The following is a 21,870-nucleotide window of genomic DNA, read 5'->3' on the forward strand; positions in this document are numbered from 1 at the left end:
GCACCAGAAATAACTAGAAAATCAAACCAAATATATTAAACAACAGTTTTCAGACATCAGATGACCTGCCACTTAGAGCTGTGATCCCTGTTTAAAAGGAAACACAAGCCCAACCAAGTCCCTGGCTTTCCATTTGGAGGCACTTTTTGGGTGTGGATTAGGGAGAGATAACTGAGCAGTGTACATCCATTTCACTAAGTTGAGGGGAGATCAGAGGTGGTGAATCAGGCTGAAGGGGCTGAAACTTGAGAGGCAGAGTACTGCAGAAGAGGGAGATATACTGGGAAAGAGTTCCAGAAACCTGCATAAGGTTCCCTTTGCATCTGTTTGCTTACTACTAAGCTGTACATGTGTAGGATGACATTTCCCAAGTCAGTCAAAGAACTACTTCTATCAGGAGCTGTAAGCTGAACAATTCAAAAGTTTACATGGTGGAAAGTATGGGGTGTGGCAAAAGGCAGGGAGAGAAGTGAAAACCAAGCATATGACATCCTACAGCCATAATCAATGGAATCTAAATCCAAGAGATAAACTATAGACCAAAAGATAGACTATTCTCCAAAGAAATAAAAAAATTAGACCAAAAGATAGACTATTCTCTTGATAATATTACTGTATTAAGCTATAAATCTCTTATATTTAATTTATAGTATAGCAATGTGTGTAGTCAGTGATTCTCAACAAATCTTAGTTGACTTTATAAAGCCCTAAGTTATAAAATCATTAGGTTAATGTTATAAATATAAACCATATGAAACTATTTTGGCAGCAGCCAGAATTACAGGCCTGGAGTGGAAAAACCCAACTGAGCACAGAGTTGATATGTAGCTGGTGTTCATGAGTTCATCTGTATCAGTTGCTGATACTAATCAGCTTCCATTTCAAGCCCCTGTCCTTCCTCAGGACCAGCCTAAATATTCAAACAACCTGGTTTTCCCCCAGGACTTTCTGAGTCCATCTGGAGACTAGAACCTGAAGGATTAAGGCATAGCAATAGCAATGCAGGGGATCTCTAGGACACCAGATTCCTGCTTTGATTACCTGCTGCTTATGCCATCGTTTTGCTATATATTTTCAGCATAATCCCTGGTAACTTTATCAGAGCCTTCCTTACAATGTGTATTTTTCTCTGGATATCCTATATAATAAAGACATTACAAAATACATTACAAAAATATTGCTAACCCAATGCCATATTCTAAAGAGGTGACAATTCTGAAAAGCCCAAGATCACAAACTGGCTTATGCCAGAAAAATGGCCTATCTGCTTAAAGACTGTATCAGCAAAGAAGAGCCAGACCTCAAATAGAGATTGCTATTTGGTCAGAATGTTCCTTGTGAAAGATTAATAAGAGAAGGGAAAATCTGGTCAGTGTAGCTAGCCTGTTGCTCACTCCTAGAGTGAGACCCAATATTTCTTACAGGTATGGATACCCAGTCTCCTTTGGTGACTGTCAGAATTGAATCTTTCCCAAACTTTCTTCATTCATTAAACATTTACTGAGCATAAACATTGGACCAGATATGATACCAAGGTATAGGAAAATAAAAGGAAGGTATGTATATTTCATTTGCATTCTTTTATAACCTCAGTATTTCCTATGTGCCCTATAGCCTTTAAATAATCATCATCAAGAATTAAACAAGCTGCCCTAGCCAGTGTGGCTCAGTTGCTTGGGCGTTATCCCATGCAATCAAAGTTGTTGGTTTGATTCCCAGTCAGGACACATGCCTAGGTTGTGGGCTCAATCCTGGTAGGGGACATGCAGATGGCAGCCGATCAATGCTTCACTCTCGCACAGATGTTTCTATCTCTCCCTCTCCCTTCCTCTCTCTTTAAAAAAATAAAAAATACATTTTTAAAAAGAATTGGGCAAGCTATCGAAAAAGACAAATAAAGCCATTGAACTGCAATTATGGTGAAAACAAGAACCTAATTTGACTTTAAAAACACAACTGCATCCTAAGCATTAGCATAGTTTCTGACATGTAGTAGGTGCTCAATAAATTTAAATTCCTTTCTACCTCCTCACTTTCTTCACCCTCATTCAGGCCATCCATCCACCCACTCCATCCATGCATCCATGCATCCACCTATCCATACAGTCATTATTTATTATTACTTCCCATAAACATGGCACTTTACATATCATCTCTGTATCAACTAAAGTTCAATCACAAAAACCAAACCAAGAGATGTGTGTGTGTGTGTGTGTGTGTGTGTGTGTTGTGTTACTTATTAAAGTATTTGTTATAGAAATTTGAGTTATGGAGCTATGGAGCTGGTTAAGAAGTCCCTGCAAGGCTGGGTTTTTTTTCCAGGACTCCTGCTGAACATTGAAGTCCACAAGGCATATACTGAGGAGGAGAACATAGATGCAAAGTGTAGGAGAACATGGACAGGCATTTAGAAGGCATAAGCACAAGCTGGGGCCCAGGATAATGAACGGGAACTTGCCAGTTGTCATTGCCTCTCATCTTAATAAGACGGGTGTCCTCCAGAAACTTTGGTCCCTCATCACAGAGCTAAATATACAACTGGGATTAGAATCTGAGACGCTGAAGGAAGACCCAGGGAAAGGGGGAGCAGTTACAGACCTAACCAGTGAAGTAAGCCAGAAGATAAGCAACAATATCTTTGAGCTATTAAATGATTTAGAGTATACTACTACTTCCTTTCTACCCTCCAAAGCTTACTCAAGAATCTCTCTTATACTTTATCCAGAAACACACAAGAAGGAAATTCTGGAAAATGTACCAGTAGTTGGGCCAAGTTGACATTTTACAGAGGCACCATAGCACCCTTCTTAATCTCTTAATCCTAGGAAGTTGGTGTTATTGCTATTCTAAGATGAAGAAATTGAGACTGGAGAGTTTCTGATCTCATAGTAATGGGCACAGCTGGGATTTAATTGCAAGGTTTCAAAGTACATGCTAATAGGTAGCAGAGTGGGTGGATCAACATGCTGTTTCAGGAGACAGCAAAGCACAGTAGGCATTGGGGAAAAGTTGATCACTGCTGGGGCACAGTTGTAGCTAAACACCTGGGTAGCAACCTTGGATGTGCTTCTGGTAACACACAGTTGGCCTGCTTTTGAAGAATAGCAGCATGTGTACAGGAATCAAGAGAGCCAGAGCCACAACATAATGTCAGTAGGCACAATTCATTCAGAATATAATGTAACTGTGAGCACTAGAATTAAGCAACACATGATTCTGAATCCAGAGGCCATATGCTAGATGGTTTATCTATACATACACCACAGAGAACAGCTCCACTTCAAATACCTTGCCCCAACTGAATGAGCAGATAAATACCCTTAAGGGACTACCCTCATGTACACAGAGTATTTACATATTAATCAGTCCTGCTCACCCGAAAGTACACACGCACGCGCACACACACACACACACACACACACACTCACTCACTCACCTTCTCCATGACGGAGAATTTGAGAATCGAGATGTCACCTAAATTTGTTCACATTCATTGGCTACTGTTGCTGTTAGGGCTGTCACTCCTGTTTGGGCAGGCTGTCTAGAAATGGAGTTCCTTTTTTTTTTTAATCTTCATCTGAGGAGATATCCATTGATGTTTAGAGAGAGTAGAAGGTAGTGGGAGAGACAAAGAGAGAGAGAAACGTGGATGTGAGAGAGACGCATTGATTGGCTGCCTCCTGCACGTGACCTGGCCAGGGCCGGAGATCCAACCTGCAACTGAGGAATGTGCCCTTGACCAGACTCACACCAGGACCCTTCAGTCCTTGGGGTGACACTCTATCCACTGAGCCAAACCAGCTAGGGCTAAAAATGGAGTTATTAATGGCAACTGAACACTTTCAATAAGTCTCATCTAATTTTAAAAGCTAAGACCCTTAATGACATTACCGCACTACAGAGCTGCAGTTATTAGGAACTGTCCAACTTACAATTCTAAGTAAGAACAGGAAGGAAATATCTGTTGCAAGAGGAAGAATTCATTTATGGAAATGATGAACAGCCTCAAAAGAGCAGGGTCATTTATAACAATACATGTCAGAGGTTTGATGTATGAATAGACGGAGCCTGATAATACCCAGAAAGGCCAGCACTGTGACAGGGCACAGTCAGTCCCAGTGATCCACATTATTAAACATTTCCTGCATCAAGCATGCAGCCCATTTACAGTCAGGAGCTCGGGAAGGATGCCTCCTCCATGTGATCGTGGCGAGGCCGGGAGAGCAGAATGGAAGGGACAGGGGGGACTCCTCATTTCCATCAACACACACCTGCCACGGGTAGAATGGATGACCTATTCCACTCACCTCTTATGCTATCCCATTGGGGAGAACTCATTCCACTTTCTGTAAAATGCTTTGCAAGATTTTGACTCATCATCCCTATTTAGAATCTTCCTCAGCTTTATCATCCCCCGACCCTGTTGGGCACGGGAATACTAGGAGATTGGTCTAAGTCTCAGGGTGAAGCATTCTTATGTTGGGATCAAGAAAAGAAAGCCAGTTTTCATGTTTACCTCCTCAGCTGCAACAAGTCTCTCCTCAAACCAGGGCTGTTAACACTTCTGGGAATTCCTTGTCTTTACCTAAGGAAAAAAATACAAGATGTTCAAAGGGGACTGGAATGATCTGTTCTCTCTTACAATGGAAGAACAACTCCTCCAATATGAGATTCATTTAATTTTGTCCCATTGTAACTTATAATGGTTAAAGGGGAGAAGGTTCATTAAATACACTGGATATAAAACAAACCAAATTTTATTGCTCTTCCCAAAGTTGACCTGCATTTGAAAATATAAATAATGTGAGGACAGCGCAGCATAAGCAGTCTTGAGAAGCAGAGCATGGCCATGCTAAACACCAGGCATGAGCTTGTTAACAATACCTCCAAGCTCCTGACTCCTTGCACCATTGGCTTATTGATAATTAAAACAGATAATCACAGGGGAGGCCATCCAGTATAGCCTCCTCTTTTCATGTTTACAGTAAATAATAATTTAGAACAAGTAACTTACCCTAGGACACCTAGCAATGTGAAAACCCAAGGCCAGGGCCCTTTGCATTCACTTTGCTGGGACCCTCTGTGTTAGGAGACAGAAAAAAATTAGAGGTCTTGAAGATAAGGGTAATCTATCTACTCTTTTCCTTAGGAAGGTTCATTAAGAAATGGCCTTGAGCCCTGACTGGTTTGGCTCAGTGGATAGAGCATCGGCCTGTAGACCTAAGGGTCCCAGGTTTGAGTCCAGTCAAGGGCATGTACCCTGGTTGCGGGCACAACCCCAGTAGGGCATATGCAGGAGGCAGCTGATCGATGTTTCTCTCTCATCGATGTTTCTAGCTCTCTATCCCTCTCCCTTCCTTTCTGTAAAAAATCAATAAAATATATTTTTTTAAAAAAGAAATGCCCTTGAGGCAGGGTACTGGACCCACTTTTCTATTCTGGGGTCATTTCCCCGCCCAATTCTAGAATGTCATTTTTCAGACATTTAGTAGTAGTCCTTTCTATTATGTTCTGCTTCAAGGGGCTGAAGAGTACACCAGTGATTAAAATCCACCTTTCCCCTTTTATTCATCAAGAGAATGTTTAACCACTGGCTATTAGTTTAAAGGACCAGGAGACAGCAATATGAGCTGCTTAGTCAGATCACAGTATACATTGGAGATTCACACAGGCAACTGCTTTTGTTCTGTTTCCTGTGCCTATTCTACATTCCTCTCCTGACAACCAACCTTTAGTTGCTGAATGTCTCTAATGGAATTCTAACCTCACAGTGGAGTTCTGTGTTTTTTTTAATTCAAATGCTCATGTAGTAACAATATAGAAAATTTTATTTTTTGCCAGCATTAAAGTATGACATAAAGTAAATTGAATGTATTTAAATACAATTTGGTAATTTTCACATCTGTATGAATCTGTGAAAGCACTGCTTGGACTACTGTGGTAAAAAATAATAGATAGGTGGCTTAAACCACAAGCATTGCTTTCTCTCTGGGGAGTCTAAGATCAAGGTGCCAGCAGGTACAATTTTTGCTGATGTTCCTCTTCTGGCTTGCAGATGGCCGCCATCTCACAGTGCGCTCCCATGTCTGATTTGAGCATGCACAGAGTGTGTGTGTGTGTGTGTGTGTGTGTGTGTGAGAGAGAGAGAGAGAGAGAGAGAGAGAGAGAGAGAGAGAGAGAGAGAGAGATCTGCCTTCCTCTTCATATAAGGATCCTCATCCCACCATGAGGGCCCCAGGGTCATGACCTAATCTAAACTTCATCACCTCCCAAAGATTTCACCTCCAAATACCATCATACTGGGGGTAGGGCTTCTACATATGAATTTACAGAGGGGAGAAGAACACAAACATTGCTCACAGCAATACTGAATATATTTATCTCTCCAAAAACTTTGCTTGTTCACTTGTATTCCTGTCCTTCCCCACAACCACCATCCCAGACCCCAAACAATCACTGATCTAACTTTTGTTCATTATAGGTTAATTTCTATTTTCTCGTGAACTCACCTTTATATCATCCGGTCTCCTTTACTCAGTATAGGTATTCTTTAATATGTGTATTACCCATTCTCTCTCTCTTTTTTTTTTCAGTAGCATTACATTGCGTGGATATACCACAATTTGTTTCTACATGAATTGTTAATGGACATGTGATGTTTTTCTAGTTTGGGGCTATTTAAGTAAAGCTACTTTGAATATTCAAATACAAATATTTGTATGAATATATGTATTTATTTCTCTTGGATAAATATCTAGGAGTAAGATGGCAGAATCATATGGTAGGTACTGTATAGCCTTAACTTTTTAAAAGTCTGTCAATGTATTTCTCAAAGTGGTTGTACTATTTTATATTCCTAATACCAGTGTAGGAGAGTTCTAGTTCCTCTAAATCTTTGACAACAGTTGATATGGTCAGTTTTTTTATGTTATGAAACTTTTTTTCCCAACTTTAATGAGGTATTATTGATCTGTAACATATATAAGTTTAAGTAATACAATGTGATGATTTGATACACATGTATATTGTACAATGATTACCAAAATACAGTTAATGAACACCGACATCCTCTCTCATAATTACCATTTTTTTGTTTGTAGTAATAACATTTAAAAAGTCATTTAACAGTGTTCAGGTATATAATATGGTATTGTTAACTATAGTCACCATGCTATACATTAGACCTCCAGAACTTATTCAACTTACAGTTGAATGTTTGTACCCTGGGACCAACATCTCCTAATTAACCCCACCTCTTAGCCACTGACAACCACTCTCCTACTCTCTATTTCTATAAATCAGCTTTAGATACTATATATGTGATAATATACAGCATTTGTCTCTCTGCCTGACATAAGTGCTCCAGACAGTGGCATCATTATGCTTTTCTCTCTGCCCCTGCTATGGTGATCTCTACCAAGATCTTTCTTCCTTTGTCCCAATCCGGGGGCCTAGAATGTGGTAAGATTCATTTCCTATCCCTCTCAGAAAGCAAACACTCAAGATGTAGGGCTTGATAACTCTGCCTGACCTTGTCACTAACTTACCTCCACATAACTCTTTCCCCACTTTAGCAACATCAGGACACACCAGCAACTCTGGTATCTCATTGACGAGCCAATCAAGGAGTGAGTAGCAATCTGTATCTATTTACAACAGATACCAGAAAACATTTTGTGAATACTTTTCTTTGTTCATCAATCCCAAATTCCACTTGATTGAGGGAAAGGGACCAGTTGAGTGCTTTTTTCTTCTTCCCTCTCTTCATGAACACCCTTACCTTACTGGTTTAATCCCCTAACTTACTGCTCCCATTGCCAAAGATCATCAAACAAGTTCAATTCTACTCACACCAGGAACAGAATGGAAGTCTCAGATAAGAACCAGGCATTCGTTTTAAACTGAGACTTAGAGAATTTAATAGTCTTGTTCTCTACAGGGCATCACTTCTACTATAATCTCTGCACCCCTCAGTGTCCCATAAGGACAGAAAAGATTTCAATCAGTATCTTTCATTATGTTATTAGACTCTTGAGAAACCTTTTAAACATCTCTTTTGTGCCTCCAAGTGACTGTGTGGCTTGATTAATAGATAAGGACATGTATGAATCCTGGGCCTTGAATCCAACCCTCTCATCCCAGCGCCCTCTCTGTCACTGAGATATCTCAAACGTTATTGGTCACAAAGGGAGCCAGGTCAGCTAGCCTGAATAAAAAAATGCAAATATACTATCACTACTGTAGAGAACAATCCAGACATAACACAAGGAATTGGCTGGTGGCTGATAATGACTACGTGACTGAGATACCCTATGACGAAAGAAAATTGCTACATTTTTATATCTCTTAATTTACATGCAATTATGAAATAGGTGCTTTTATTTACCTTTTCTCAGTCTTAATATCATATGCTTGCAAACACCTGTTGTAATAAAAAGGTCTTAAGAGTGTCCAATAAATTAGAAGAGCCATTTGAAATATATACTTCACAACTACAGATAGCCAGTCCCTGAAACCCACAGATGCCCAGTAAATATTGTTGATCATCTGACTAAGAGTTTAAAGTATCTCTGGAGACTCCTTAAGAAAATAAAATCAAGCCCATGAATCTTCACTTTTATACTGACTAGAATGCTTAGTACAAAGGTTGGTGCAAAGTAGGCACATGGGAAATGTTGGTTGTAGTAAATGAAATTTAATGGAATTGTTTATACATCTATGTCTGACCCAATGCCAAAATCTAGTGGGTTCAATTAATGGACAAAACAAACAAACAAACAAACAAACACACACACACACACACACACACACAAAGAGTATGGATAATGTATCTCTAAATAATGGCTGGAGCAAACAATGGCTTATGTTAAATGAAGGGCAAAGTGATGAGTTAGGGTAACTGACTTCGGAGGCCCATAATGATTTAAGTGTAACATTTGCTATTTAATTTTAGGTAGAAAATAAGCTTCTGTTTGGCAATGAGTAGGAAATTTCCCTTTTCTGAGGAAACTTGGTGCTTTTACAACCACCACCATAGTGTGTGTGTGTGTGTGTGTGTGTGTGTGTGTGTGTGTGTATTGTGTGTAAATGTACAGCCCTGAGTGACAATAAATGCCAGAATAACTGATGATACTAACTGAACACATTCTCTCATGTAAGCATATAGCAATGTTTTGACAATTCAAGCCTGCCTATCTGCACATCCAGAGTGTAAATGCCAAAGGATAAAATTTTAGAGTTAACAAGGCATGACTTGCTAGATGACTGTTGGTATCAAGACATATGTCTGTGCAACACACACATATGTGTGTATGCATACTGGAACATGCACCACCATCAACACAGAAGTAAGAAATGAGACAGAGAGAACAACATCATCACTTGTACTTATCTGAAGGAGTGGACTCTGTTCTATTGCAGATGAAATCATTTGGTTATGGTGACAGAAAACTTCCCATTGGTCTTTACACTATACTTCACCCAGAGCTTCCTGTCAACACTCTGGTGTCTTAGAATGAGTTGGGAAATATCCCTAGTATGGGCAACATTCCAGCCTGAAGCCATGAACATCTGCACAATCAAACCCATCCATGTTTATTCCCAGGACACCCATCAAAGGATGATAGCTTAATACAGCTTTCTGTATGAGCTAAGCACATTTTAATCCCTGGATGACTTTCCTCATATTTCTCAGAAACCTGATGCCTTGTATGACCACTGGGTTCCACTTTATCAGCCACTTCTGATGCATTATGGGCGGCTATTAAATTAGAATTCTTTAAATATCTACTAGCTAAGGTATTTTTAAGAAATTTGGTGGCACAGTCAACTAAGGTAATTAAAAACTGTATCAGAAAGTAGGCAAGGAATTGAGGAAAGGGGAGTATATAAGTAAAGCCATTTCACAGGTGAATTTTGACTCTCCAATTATTTTAGGTGGATGAGTTACTGTAAACCAATATTAAAAGTCATAATATAGAGAAAGCTTTTCAATTTAATGAAATTCACTTTCATGCCTCTGCAACTTGTCTTTCTTACATGATAAATGTAGTCTATGGTACACCGTTTGTTTATAAAAAGGCACAGAAAGGAAACAACATTACAGAGCAAAGCCAGAAAAGCCTCAACTTTACACCTGAAAGTGAGTTTTGAATGAATGCTTCTTGAGGGAGTCTGGCCATGATCTGGTGTGGCCCTTTCTTTTGAATTGCCCCCCAAAGATGAAAGAGGGCTATCCTTTGGACAAAAATGGAATGGAGCACACTTTAAAGTAAGGATTTAAACCTCCATTTCTTTCAATTACTGTGACTTTTATCCCCCAAGATAAGTCCCAGGTACCATTGGCTCAACAATTCAAGACAAAAACAGACCCATGACCACTTCAAACTAACCAAATGCAATTCTGTGTTCAAAATCTTTACTCATAGAGATGTGCTTCACATCAACCATCAGTTGAGCATTTACTCAGGGTGAAAATTAACACCTAAAGTTTCACCTTCTCACCTTCTCAATCCAATCTCAGAACATCCCTTCCCCAGGGAGCAAGTATAATTTAATTTTTATTATTGCCTCTGGGTCCAGCTGTGTAGTGAAAGTTCAAATGTATTCCATATTTTTAGCTATATGTAATACATTAAAGGGGGAATGTGAAAATCTTAAGTGTATATAATTAACTCCAAGCATTTTAAACATTTTAATTATTGTTTTAGTTAAGCTACACAGTTAATATTTCCAATCTAGAGTGTATATACAATGATTCTACATATCTAAACATCAACACCAAATGAATGCCAATCGAAGATGAGGGGAAAGCAAAAACTTCACAAAATATGCCATGATAATTTGTTTATCGTCTAATGCCTCTATGCCTGTAGTCTAATTGTTAAAGCAAAGAAGATCCAAAGTGAGAAAACTTTATCCTCTGGACTTAACGAAGTCCCTGTCTATAAGGTGAGTGCTTTGGGAAGCTGCTTTCTACTCAAGCCAGCAGAATTTTTTTTCCTCACAGTTTGTAGAAATAGATCCCTAAGTAGCCCAGCTTAGAGGGTGGGGAGGAAAGTAGGACAATCTGACAATGGTGTCTATTACATACAGCTGATAACTAGGGCCCATTCAACATACCTGGCGGTCTGAGGAAGTGTAGCTCATATAGTACTGTGACACTTTGCCTCACCCAAATGATTTTCTCCACTAGCTTCTACCTGTCCTAAAGTATATGTCCATGTAGAGTTGTTCTTTGGCCTATGGCTACTAACATGGCTGGCCATCAGATTCACCTGGAGAGATTAAGATAATTGATTCCCAGACCCTATCCTAGCCGTGGGAAAACTACGGCCCGCAGGCCAGATTTGGCCCGTTTGAAATGAATAAAACTAAAAAAAAAAAAGACCGTACCCTTTTATGTAATGATGTTTACTTTGAATTTATATTAGTTCACACAAACACTCCAACCATGCTTTTGTTCCGGCCCTCCGGTCCAGTTTAAGAACCCATTGTGGCCCTCGAGTCAAAAAGTTTGCCCACCCCTGCCCTATCCTATACCTACTGAATCAGAATCTCTAGAGCAGTGGTTCTCAACCTTCTGGCCCTTTAAATATAGTTCCTCATGTTGTGACCCAACCATAAAATTATTTTTGTTGCTATTTCATAACTTTAATGTTGCTACTGTTATGAATCATAATGTAAATATCTGATATGCAGGATGGTCTTAGGCGACCCCTGTGAAAGGGTCGTTTGACCGCCAAAGGGGTCGCAACCCACAGGTTGAGAACTACTGCTCTAGAGCCAGGAAGATGCAATTAAATATATTTTAATCCTCACCCTAGGATATTTTTTTCATTGATTTCTAGAGGGAGTGGAAGGGAAGAAGGATGAGGGGAGACAGAGGTAGAGAGAAACATCGACGTGAGAGAGACACATGGATTAGTTGTTTCCTGCACACACCCCTGCTGGGGCTGGGAAACCTGCAACCTAGGTACGTACCCTTGACAAGGAATCACACCCACGACCCTTTGGTATGCAGGTGAATGCTCTAACCACTGAACAACCAGATAGAGCAACAATTCAATATTTTACAAGTTTTCCAGATGTATGTGATATAGTCAGTCCAGCTGATCCAATATATGGACACTACTGGTTTAGAAAACTTACAGGAAATGTAGAGTAAAAGAAGAAAAAAGGACAGAGAGGGCTCCTAACCTCATCACATGAACAGAGATGAGTTTATCGGATCAGCTAGTTGTCACCCTAAAAAGCTTACAGAATGTTTCTATCCCAGGAATCACAAATTCACATAGATACCTTCAGCGCAGGAAGATAACATAAATGAGTGAAGCCAATTCAGTGGAACATTTGTGGCTTCCTCAGTCTGTTTTTCATTTCTCACTTTTGACAGAAACATAGGAACAGTAAATATCCCAAATTCCTCCTAACTCTTTTATCCAAAAAGTAATGGTGCAAGTGTGAAGATACAGGGCCATGGCTGCAGTGTCCAGAGTAATAGGGAAGAGTGGTGATTTTGGTATCTGAAGAGTTTCTGTCACATCTAAAATGGACAGCTTATACCCAACTTCTGTCAATTTTTGTGGCAGCAAAGCCTGTATAAAAAGAGCCAACCAAGATTAACAAGAACAAAGGGACAGTTAAAGAGAAACTAGACATGAGTGGGGAAGATTCACTTTAAGGTGGATCTGGTCTAATACAAAGGAGAAACTTATTCTAGTGCTCTCTCCATCAGTAAGAAGAGACAAAGTACTGTTTAAGTACATTGAGATTTTTTAAAAAATATATATATTTTATTGATTTTTTACAGAGAGGAAGGGAGAAGGATAGAGAGTTAGAAACATCGATGAGAGAGAAACATCGACCAGCTGCCTCCTGCACACTCCCCACTGGGGATGTGCCCGCAACCAAGGTACATGCCCTTGACTGGAATCGAACCCAGGACCCTTGAGTTCGCAGGCCGATGCTCTATCCACTGAGCCAAACCCGGTCATTATCAGATCAGCTAGTTGTCACCCTAAAAAGCTTACAGAATGTTTCTATCCCAGGAATCACAAAAAAATGAGATTTTTATGAAGTAAACAGAGATTTGGAATCAGGCATATCTGAGATGGAATCCAAGTAATCAAATTACTTAACCCTGTCCTAGCCTCAGTGTTTCCACTTTTTAAATGGGAGGTAATATCCAACTAGTATGGTTGTTTTGAAGGCTCTGTGTGAAAATGCATGTGAAAACAGGAAGCACATTGTCTGACACACTGCAGACACTTTATGAATAATAATTTTTTCTTGAACTTCTCATAGTTGAGTCATAGCACACTTTATAGAGCCCATTATGTCAAGGGCTCCATAAAGATTGGAGGAAAGGGGTTGCTTTATCTCTACCATCTATGCTATTTATAAAACTGAGCCAACTCAGGCAATGCCTCCTGAGATTTTTGCAGTCTGTCTGAGATTTCTCCCAAGTGTCGTACCTGAGATTTGAATAGCAGCTAGGCATTAGTCGTTCTGTGGGTATTTTTGTTCATTTGTTTTATTTTAAATTTGGTGAGATAATTTTGCAACAATAAGAATTTATGATCTCATGTTTCCCTTGACATAACCTGGGATTTATCTGGTCTATCTCACTTGGTCAACTCACACACACACAGACACTCAGAATATACATGACATCAGTAATTATTACCAGGCCTCCGGGATTATTTTGCTTGTGTATTTCTTCTCAGGGTATTTAGAGTTTTTCATAACTTTGTTCTTTATTCTCTAACAAATAGAAGTAGTAAAATAGAAAATATATTCCCCTATAGGGGATGTAATTTCCAAGTTTGCTAATTAGGGCGGGGGGGGGGGGTGGAGTTTTTATTAATTCATTCACAAGAACTAACTGAGGAATTACCATGGGTTAGAAACAGTGCTTGATGTGTTCATACATATATGGGAAAATGGTTACATAAGGTCCTTAGCAAACAGTACTATAAGACAGCTTCTATTTAGGAATCAATGATATATCTGATGGCTGCATACGTGGCCTGACAAGTCCAAAGAAGATAATCATGATAACATCTTGATAATTAGTTGTGCTACTAGTGTTTGCTCCATATAATGTACACTTTTTAGATTTAGGATCTAAAAAGAAATGTGGCAATAGATACAGATACATTGGTTAATATTATACTCCATCATTCTCATCTTTAATAGGCTGACAATCATCTTCCCTGGTAGCCATGTCTCTAGATTTCATTGGCACACATCCAATGAAGGCTTTTGTGTTTGTTGCTACAGTTGTTATTTATTTATCATTTACCTATTTCTCCTGTTCTCTCTTTAGTGCCTTTGAGGTAGCAGCCCTGGCCTCAGTTCAGATTTTTTAATCTTTGACAGAAGTTCTTGGTCTGTTCCATGCATATGTGGCTCAGGGTTTGGAGATATGGGTAGACAGAGTTTAGGGATGTCTTCATTGGCTCTTTCCTCTATGTTATTCCCCTACTCTCTTCAGCATTCAGCTTCTCAGCTTTAGTTTTCTTGTGTTCCAAGCCAGACAATGGCAGGTTTTCCCACTTGTTCTCTACTAGTCTATGCACTGAAAGTGTTGCATTTAGCCTTAGTCCCAAAGCAACAGAAATGGGAACTGCTCCATCTCCTTTCCTCCAGGTGAGTATACACTCCCTAATACAATCTGTTTGCTTTTGTTCATTCTCCAGTGCCTTCATGTGGGTGTTTTTTGTGTTGTGACAAAGTTACATGGTTGTTTTCTGCATGAAAAGTTATCTCATAAGATTTTAGTTTATCAAACCCAGAAGAGGAAACCAGTTAAATGTCTAAAAGCAAGGAATTTCTGCACATAAACAGAGTTCAGAGATAATCTAAGTGAGCAAACTTAGACCCAGAGATTAAGTGATACAGCCACAATAATATACGTACTTAGTGATGAAAACCATTAAGTAAATATACGTTTTGTATCTAGTCTTAGTGCCAAATAGCATTATGACCTGTTTAGATAAATGGGCTGAACCATTAGAGTAGGGCACTGGAAGGTCAGCCTCATGAGGAACTAGAGAACCTCCTTTGATAGAGTACCTATCCTAAGAGAAAAGGTAGCCATAATAGGTAGGCCTGGTCCAGTGTGGCAATGTAATTATTTACCTAAGTTAACTTTTCTTCTGGACCCCCAACACTCACATCAGAGTTCCATCGTAGTTTGGGTTGTTAGTAAAACAAAGACTATGGAACAAAAGCCACATTGCCTTGGCGCGCTTTTCAGAGAAGGTAACAAAATGGCAAGTGATTAAGGTCTTTTCTCCATCTGTGCCACAATGGTGGCTCTGGCATCTTCAGGTCTCAGTGCATCAACAGTGGCAATAGTAGAGCCCAGAGATAGAGGGCAATGCCTGTCGAAGCATCAGGGGGAGCTGGAGGAAGCAGCTGTGTGTGGCAGGAACAGAAGTTCTAAGAAGGGGCAGTGATGCCTGAAGGACATGGCAGCATCTAGCAGAGGGGTCCAGGCATGGAAAGGTGGATCAACACTTATGAATTTTGTTTTTGAGAACATTGGAGAGGCCCCTTGAGAGGAGTAGCTTTTCAGGGACCTAGAAGTCCTGCATTCATTGGTGACACAGGAAGCATGAAACACAGGTTTAGTGTCGGTGTGATCTAATTTCAAATTAAGTAAGCACACGTTACAAATATATATCAGCCAACTGATTGAATACAATTGCCAATTGGTAGAATTGAGAGGAATAAGTAGATAAGATGCAAGTGGGATATTATATATGAGGCATGGGAATAAGAAAAGGCACCTAGAAACAGAAGCAGTATCTTTTTGTGACATTATTTACCTATAAAACACCTTCAGTTCATATCAAAATTGACCAACATTTATCCTGACACTCAGGTGTATTTATTAGTGTAAACATAAAGTTCATATGTAAGAGAGAATAGAAAGTAGCAAGGAGACTGTTCTCCATTGAAGAAACGCTAGAGAAACATTCTTTAGTATTTCAGAATATAGGTACCAATGTCTTCTTTGTAATGATACAAACACTATCATTATGGTAGGACAGCAAAGGAAGTCCATCATTGAAGCAAAGAGACCACTATGGATATGAAGAGAGGATGAGGACACAGTGGAAGTTGCTTTATGAAGGAGGGATTTAAACACAAGGCCATGGAGTTCAGATTCCATTCAATGGGCAAGAAGATCTCTGCTGCTTCTTGAGCAGAGGCACAATGTGATAAATATGCTGCTGGAAAGAGATATCATTAAAGCAGTGTGTAGTGTGAGCAAAGGAAAGATGATCCTGGAAGCTCTTTTAGTGACTCGTGTAGGATATGAAGGGACCAGGCCTGGGATGATGGCAGTGGGAGTGAAGAGGAAAACCCTAAATGTTGAGACATGGATGGAATACTGTCATGATTAGTATCCTCATAGCTTCTGAAGCATAAAGCTGCCCATCATTCACCTTTGTATCCCAGGAACCGGCACAGTGCTTAGGGCAAGTGGCAGCCAGGTAATTTCTAGAACATGTCTGTGCTTTCTTACGGTCATTCCTTTTCTTTTTCTCATGCTGAAGATGCTTTACTTTTTCATATGGTGCTTATTTGTGAGCACAGAGGCCAGAAAATAATTAGGGGGTATGCAGTCTCTGCCATATGCTTGTCTACGGCTGTTAAAAGGGAACACATTTCAAAGATCCCTACATCCTTTGTTTCTACCGTACTTTTAGCTTCTGTCTCTCTGGTGCTTCTACCATAGTTTTGTCATTTGTGCATTTGGCTCTGCATTCTTGTAGGAATTTTCAAAGCAAGACAGTTCTATCAACACCCCTGCCTCCTGTTAAATGGATATCTAAGATGTTATTTTCTGGCAGCTTATCTGATGGTGCTGAGATCAGAGGCACTGTGATTTTCAGCAATAGGAGGTTTGATTCCAATATGACATACAATAGGGCTCCAGCTTCAGCAGATTCTCCCCAGTGGCACATTGCCAGCTAAGCCAGCCTCATCTGACTCCTTCTCAGCACACTGCCTACATACCCTCAGCATCCATTACGATCAGGAAGATTCACACACACATATGGAAGAGCAGGCTAGGACAGTAAAATGATCACTTGGAATCCATGGCAGGAGGATATATAAAAATGAATATGGACTCAGAGCCATTTAGTTTTGCTATTAATAGTCCACCTACCAACAGCCTAAAATCTCCCTCTGATGAGCTGGGGTTAGCTGCATGGCTAACCTGGGTACTGGCCTTGGTCTGCCACTACCTGGACCAATCTTCACCATTGTCATCGTTGAGACTGTTATTTTGCAGCAGGGCCAGAGATAAACTCACAGTGTCAAGGACTGGTGTTTGCATCAGCAGTATGAATCCCCAGGTAGGTCAGTAAAAGAAGCAGGAGGGGGAGGGGAGATCACTATGAGTATAAAGGAAAGATGAGGCTGGATACCTGGAAGGTGCTCTATGGAGAAGTACCTTAAATATTGGGCCCTAAATATAGAGAAGCTGGCTACCAATGATTTATTAAAGATAATATAACAGGGTAATATGGCATGAGAGATGACCACCATTTCAGTTCTGCTCACAATCACTAATCTACTCATACAGCAAAATAGGGAGGCCTGCCAATCAAGGGGCCTCAAACCACTTCGCAGCTAATAGTCTGACCAATCATTTCCTCTCATCTGGGAATTGGGAATTGGGACACAGAGACCAAGACAAGAAGACATGAGCTGAAAGGTCATGGATCCCAAGGGACCACTTTGAACTGGAAAGCACAGGAAAAGGAGAAGATCCAGGCTACAGAGAAAGCACAAGGCACATATGCAGAGGGGAATAAGGTAGAGAAACCATGCAAACCAAAATGAGAGGCAGAGGTTCTGAGAGGCTTTGCGGTTCCTCCAGGAACTAACAATACTTTCTACAACTGGGATCCACCGGAAACTTTGGAATAATTCCCTTTCCACTTGAGATTCTTCATGTGGGATTCTGTTCCTTTCAAATGAAAATTATTTAACTAAACAGGCATCTTAGAATGTCAATGGTAGGCTATAGAAAGAAGAGAATGCCATGAGAAGTTAGTCCTCCTGGTAGTATTTAAAAACTCCTGAAAAGAACCATATTTAATAAGCTATTATATTCCCCCAAATGCTTAACACAATGCCTGATGCAGAGTAGGGGCTTGATAATATTTGTGATTGAAATCAGTTATTTCTAGGCCACGAATGTATGAGTATGAGTGAAAACCAATCCATTTTAAGTGGCTTATTTCTGGGTTGAAGAAGCTGAAAGGGATTTTGAAGGCTGGTGAGAACATGTCTGTCCCCACACAGTAAGAGCAGGGTCCATAGTTTCTTTGTTGAATTGACACAGCCTTTCATATGTTGTTGAGCACAGGGCAGCACTCAGGGAATAGGTATGGGTCACGATTGTCTTTCAAATGCACACCAGCAGTCCAAATTGATCTCACTCTGAAGTGGAATATTTCCTGAAACAGACCTGGAAATGAACCACTACTGGCCACCTCTCTTGCTCTACATACATCTGAACCACCACTACACTTCCACACCTAGATATCCATATGGCTTTTCTCTCCATTCATTCAAGTTTCTGTTCATTATCTTCTTCTCTAGAAAGCTTTACCTATCTACACAAAAATATTATCTCATTATTTTATCTCCTTTCACTCTGCTTTATTTTTCTACTTTGTATTTATCACTCCCAGATATTCTGTTAATTAGTTAATTTGTTGTTTTCACAATAGGATATGTTTCATAAGAGCAGGATCTCTCTGTTTTATTTACTATTATACCCCTACAACCTAGAATAATGAATGGCACATTGTAGGTGCCAAATAAGTATTTGATGAATGAATGAATCTCCCTTAAGGAACCAAAAGATCCCTGAGGAAACAGTACACATCTGGTTTATCTCTGTTGCTCTTATTGTATTGATAGAAAACTCTGTACATAGTAAGAGCTCAATACATGTTTATTATATGAGTTTTAGGTATTGTAATAAGCTGAATATGTCATACTATTCTTGGACCTGCAAATTCAACCAGCAGAGACCTTGCCATAGTCATGCTTAAGAGTGCTGGGTAACTCGACATGGTTTTCAAGATCCTGGGTGAGCAATGAAGCTTGAGAATAATAGATCATGTTGGTTTCCTGGAACCTTAACAGAAAGGTATTAAGTAATTGCAACTGATGCCCTGGATGGTGTGGCTCAGTTGGTTGGAGTGTCCATGCACCAAAAGGTAGTGAATTCGATTTCCAGTCAGGGCACATGCCCAGGTTGTGGGTTCAATCTGGGTCAGAGTGCATACTGGAGGCAAACGATCCAAGTTTCTCTCTCCCCCTCTCCTTTCCTCTCCTGCTGAAATCAATAAAAACATATCCTCAGGTGAGGATTTTAAAAAATTAAAGGAACTGCAATGAGAATGACTCAAAAAATATTACTCTCTTTTTTATCACCAGATCCAGATTCTTTCTAGAGTAGTACATACGTGGGACCCTTCTGCCAACCACAGACACTTCAGCACTGCTTAATGACAGTATACATTCTTAGAAATGTGTAATTAGGCAATTCTGTCATTGTGCCAACATCATAGAGTGTACTTACACAAGCCTAGATGGTATAAACTGCTACACACCTAGGCTATATGGTATAGCTTATTGCTCCTAGACTACAAGCCTATACAGCATGTTACTGTACAAAATAACATGAGATTAAATCAAACATAAGAGAAAAGAATGTAATCAAGAGCAAGCTCTGCCAGCATATCACAGCATACTGTTTTACCACAAACTATTCTTTAAATATATGTAAGTAGGAAGAATACACTCTAAAATAATGATTAAAAAGTATAGTAAATACATAAACCACTAATAAGCATTTATCGTTCTCAAGCATTGTGTACTGTACATAATTGTATATGTAATACTTTTACAGCATTGGCAGTGCAATAGGTTTTATTTACACCAGCATCACTACAAACACACAAGTAATGCATTTCGCTTTGATGTAGGATGACTACAATGTGGCTAGGTGGTAAGAATTTCTCAGATCCATTATAATCTTATAGTGCTGACACAGTTACAGTCAGTTGTGTAGAAGTTCACAAGGCTTTTTAAAAACATACATTCAAAAACAAATGCTTAACGTTAGCCATTGTAAATATCTAAAGTATCATATTATTTGTACCTTTCACCCTATTAATAATCTCTATAATCACATCCTGGTTCTAAACAATAAATTAGGAAAATCTAGCTGGTGCTGAGGGAGATGTGGAAAAATAGAGACTTTCCTACTCTGATAGGATATATGTATATTGATGAAATTTTTGGAGAGAAAATTGGGGATAGTTATAAAAACTGAATGTGCAATAGTTCTTAGTGTGAAGGAAGCAATGATACAAAAGCAAGACAGGGAAGGAGAAGGAATATGGGTTAAACTCTTGACTTCATTGTGTGACCCTGAATGTATTATCATTTAGATAATCTCTCTGATCTTCAATTCCCTTATCTCTAATAAAGGAAATGTAATTCCCACATTCTTCATTTGTTGTGAAGTTTAGAGAAAATGTACAAAAAGCACCTATTGCATGGTCTGTCACCTCAGCAAGACAAGTCAAAGAGGAGAAATTTTTGTCCTTAAAGAACAAAAAGGTATGGTGGAACTAAGATTGGGTAGAATTTAAGATAATTTAAAAGTTATTGTTTTAAGGAACTTAAAATCTCATGGGGAAAGATTTGAGCAGAAGCATTCAAATCTTGTATAAATATTTTTATTTTCTAAAATAAAATGATGAAAAGAATTTCACTAAATTGATATAATATTGATAATAGCCTATACCTCTTAAATTAATATATTAGTGCCATTATTTGTTCACCAGAAATATTTAAGATCATCTTCCCTTGAAGTTTCAATAACATGTATAAAACTTTATTGTTTTTTTATAAAAAATACACACATTCTGCCGAAACCGGTTTGGCTCAGTGGATAGAGCGTCGGCCTGCGGACTGAAGGGTCCCGGGTTCGATTCCGGTCAAGGGCATGTACCTGGGTTGCGGGCATATCCCCAGTAGGAGATGTGCAGGAGGCAGCTGATCGATGTTTCTATCTCATTGATGTTTCTGACTCTCTATCTCTCTCCCTTCCTCTCTGTAAGAAATCAATAAAATATATTTAAAAAAATACATACATTCTAAGGTTAGGAATTTTTTGCTTGTTTCTGTTGTCTTTTTGTTGTTGTTGTTATTTTGGTTATTATTGCTCTTACTTTGTCTAATCCATCATCCAGATGTCCAATACTTTTCTGATTTTATGTCATGAATTGTTGACTTCTACATTCTGTGTTTCAACTGAATCCTAGAATTAAGAGTAGCTTGGATGTTTGAGATGGGAAAAGTTTGAGCAAGCAATAGTTAACTATCCTCCCTGCTGCACCATTATAGGTCTAGGGATTATTCCAAATTTCATTTCTCAATACATAAGATTATAAATTCTCAGCTCCATCTGCGATAATTGCCTATCAGATCAAATTAGAACAAGATTTAACTTTAATATGGCTTCACCAGCAACTTACCTATCCCCATTTCTCTCTCTCTCTCTCTCTCTCTCTCTCTCTCTCTCTCTCTCTCTCTCACACACACACACACACACACACACACAACTACATGCCACATGGTATGGCAGGCCTGTACCAGTCAGGATTCAGACAGGGACACAGAAGCACTGTGCTTGCTGTGGGATAAGGAATTTATTAGGAGAATTAGAAATGATACAATAAAGAGTTGCTGGGAAGGGAAAGGACTGGAAGGAGCATTGCAGATCTAGAGGAAAAATTACTAGCCAGTCTTCTTGAA

Source organism: Myotis nattereri (assembly GCF_964212035.1).
Source record: "Myotis nattereri genome assembly, chromosome: 12".
Lineage (NCBI taxonomy): Eukaryota > Metazoa > Chordata > Mammalia > Chiroptera > Vespertilionidae > Myotis > Myotis nattereri.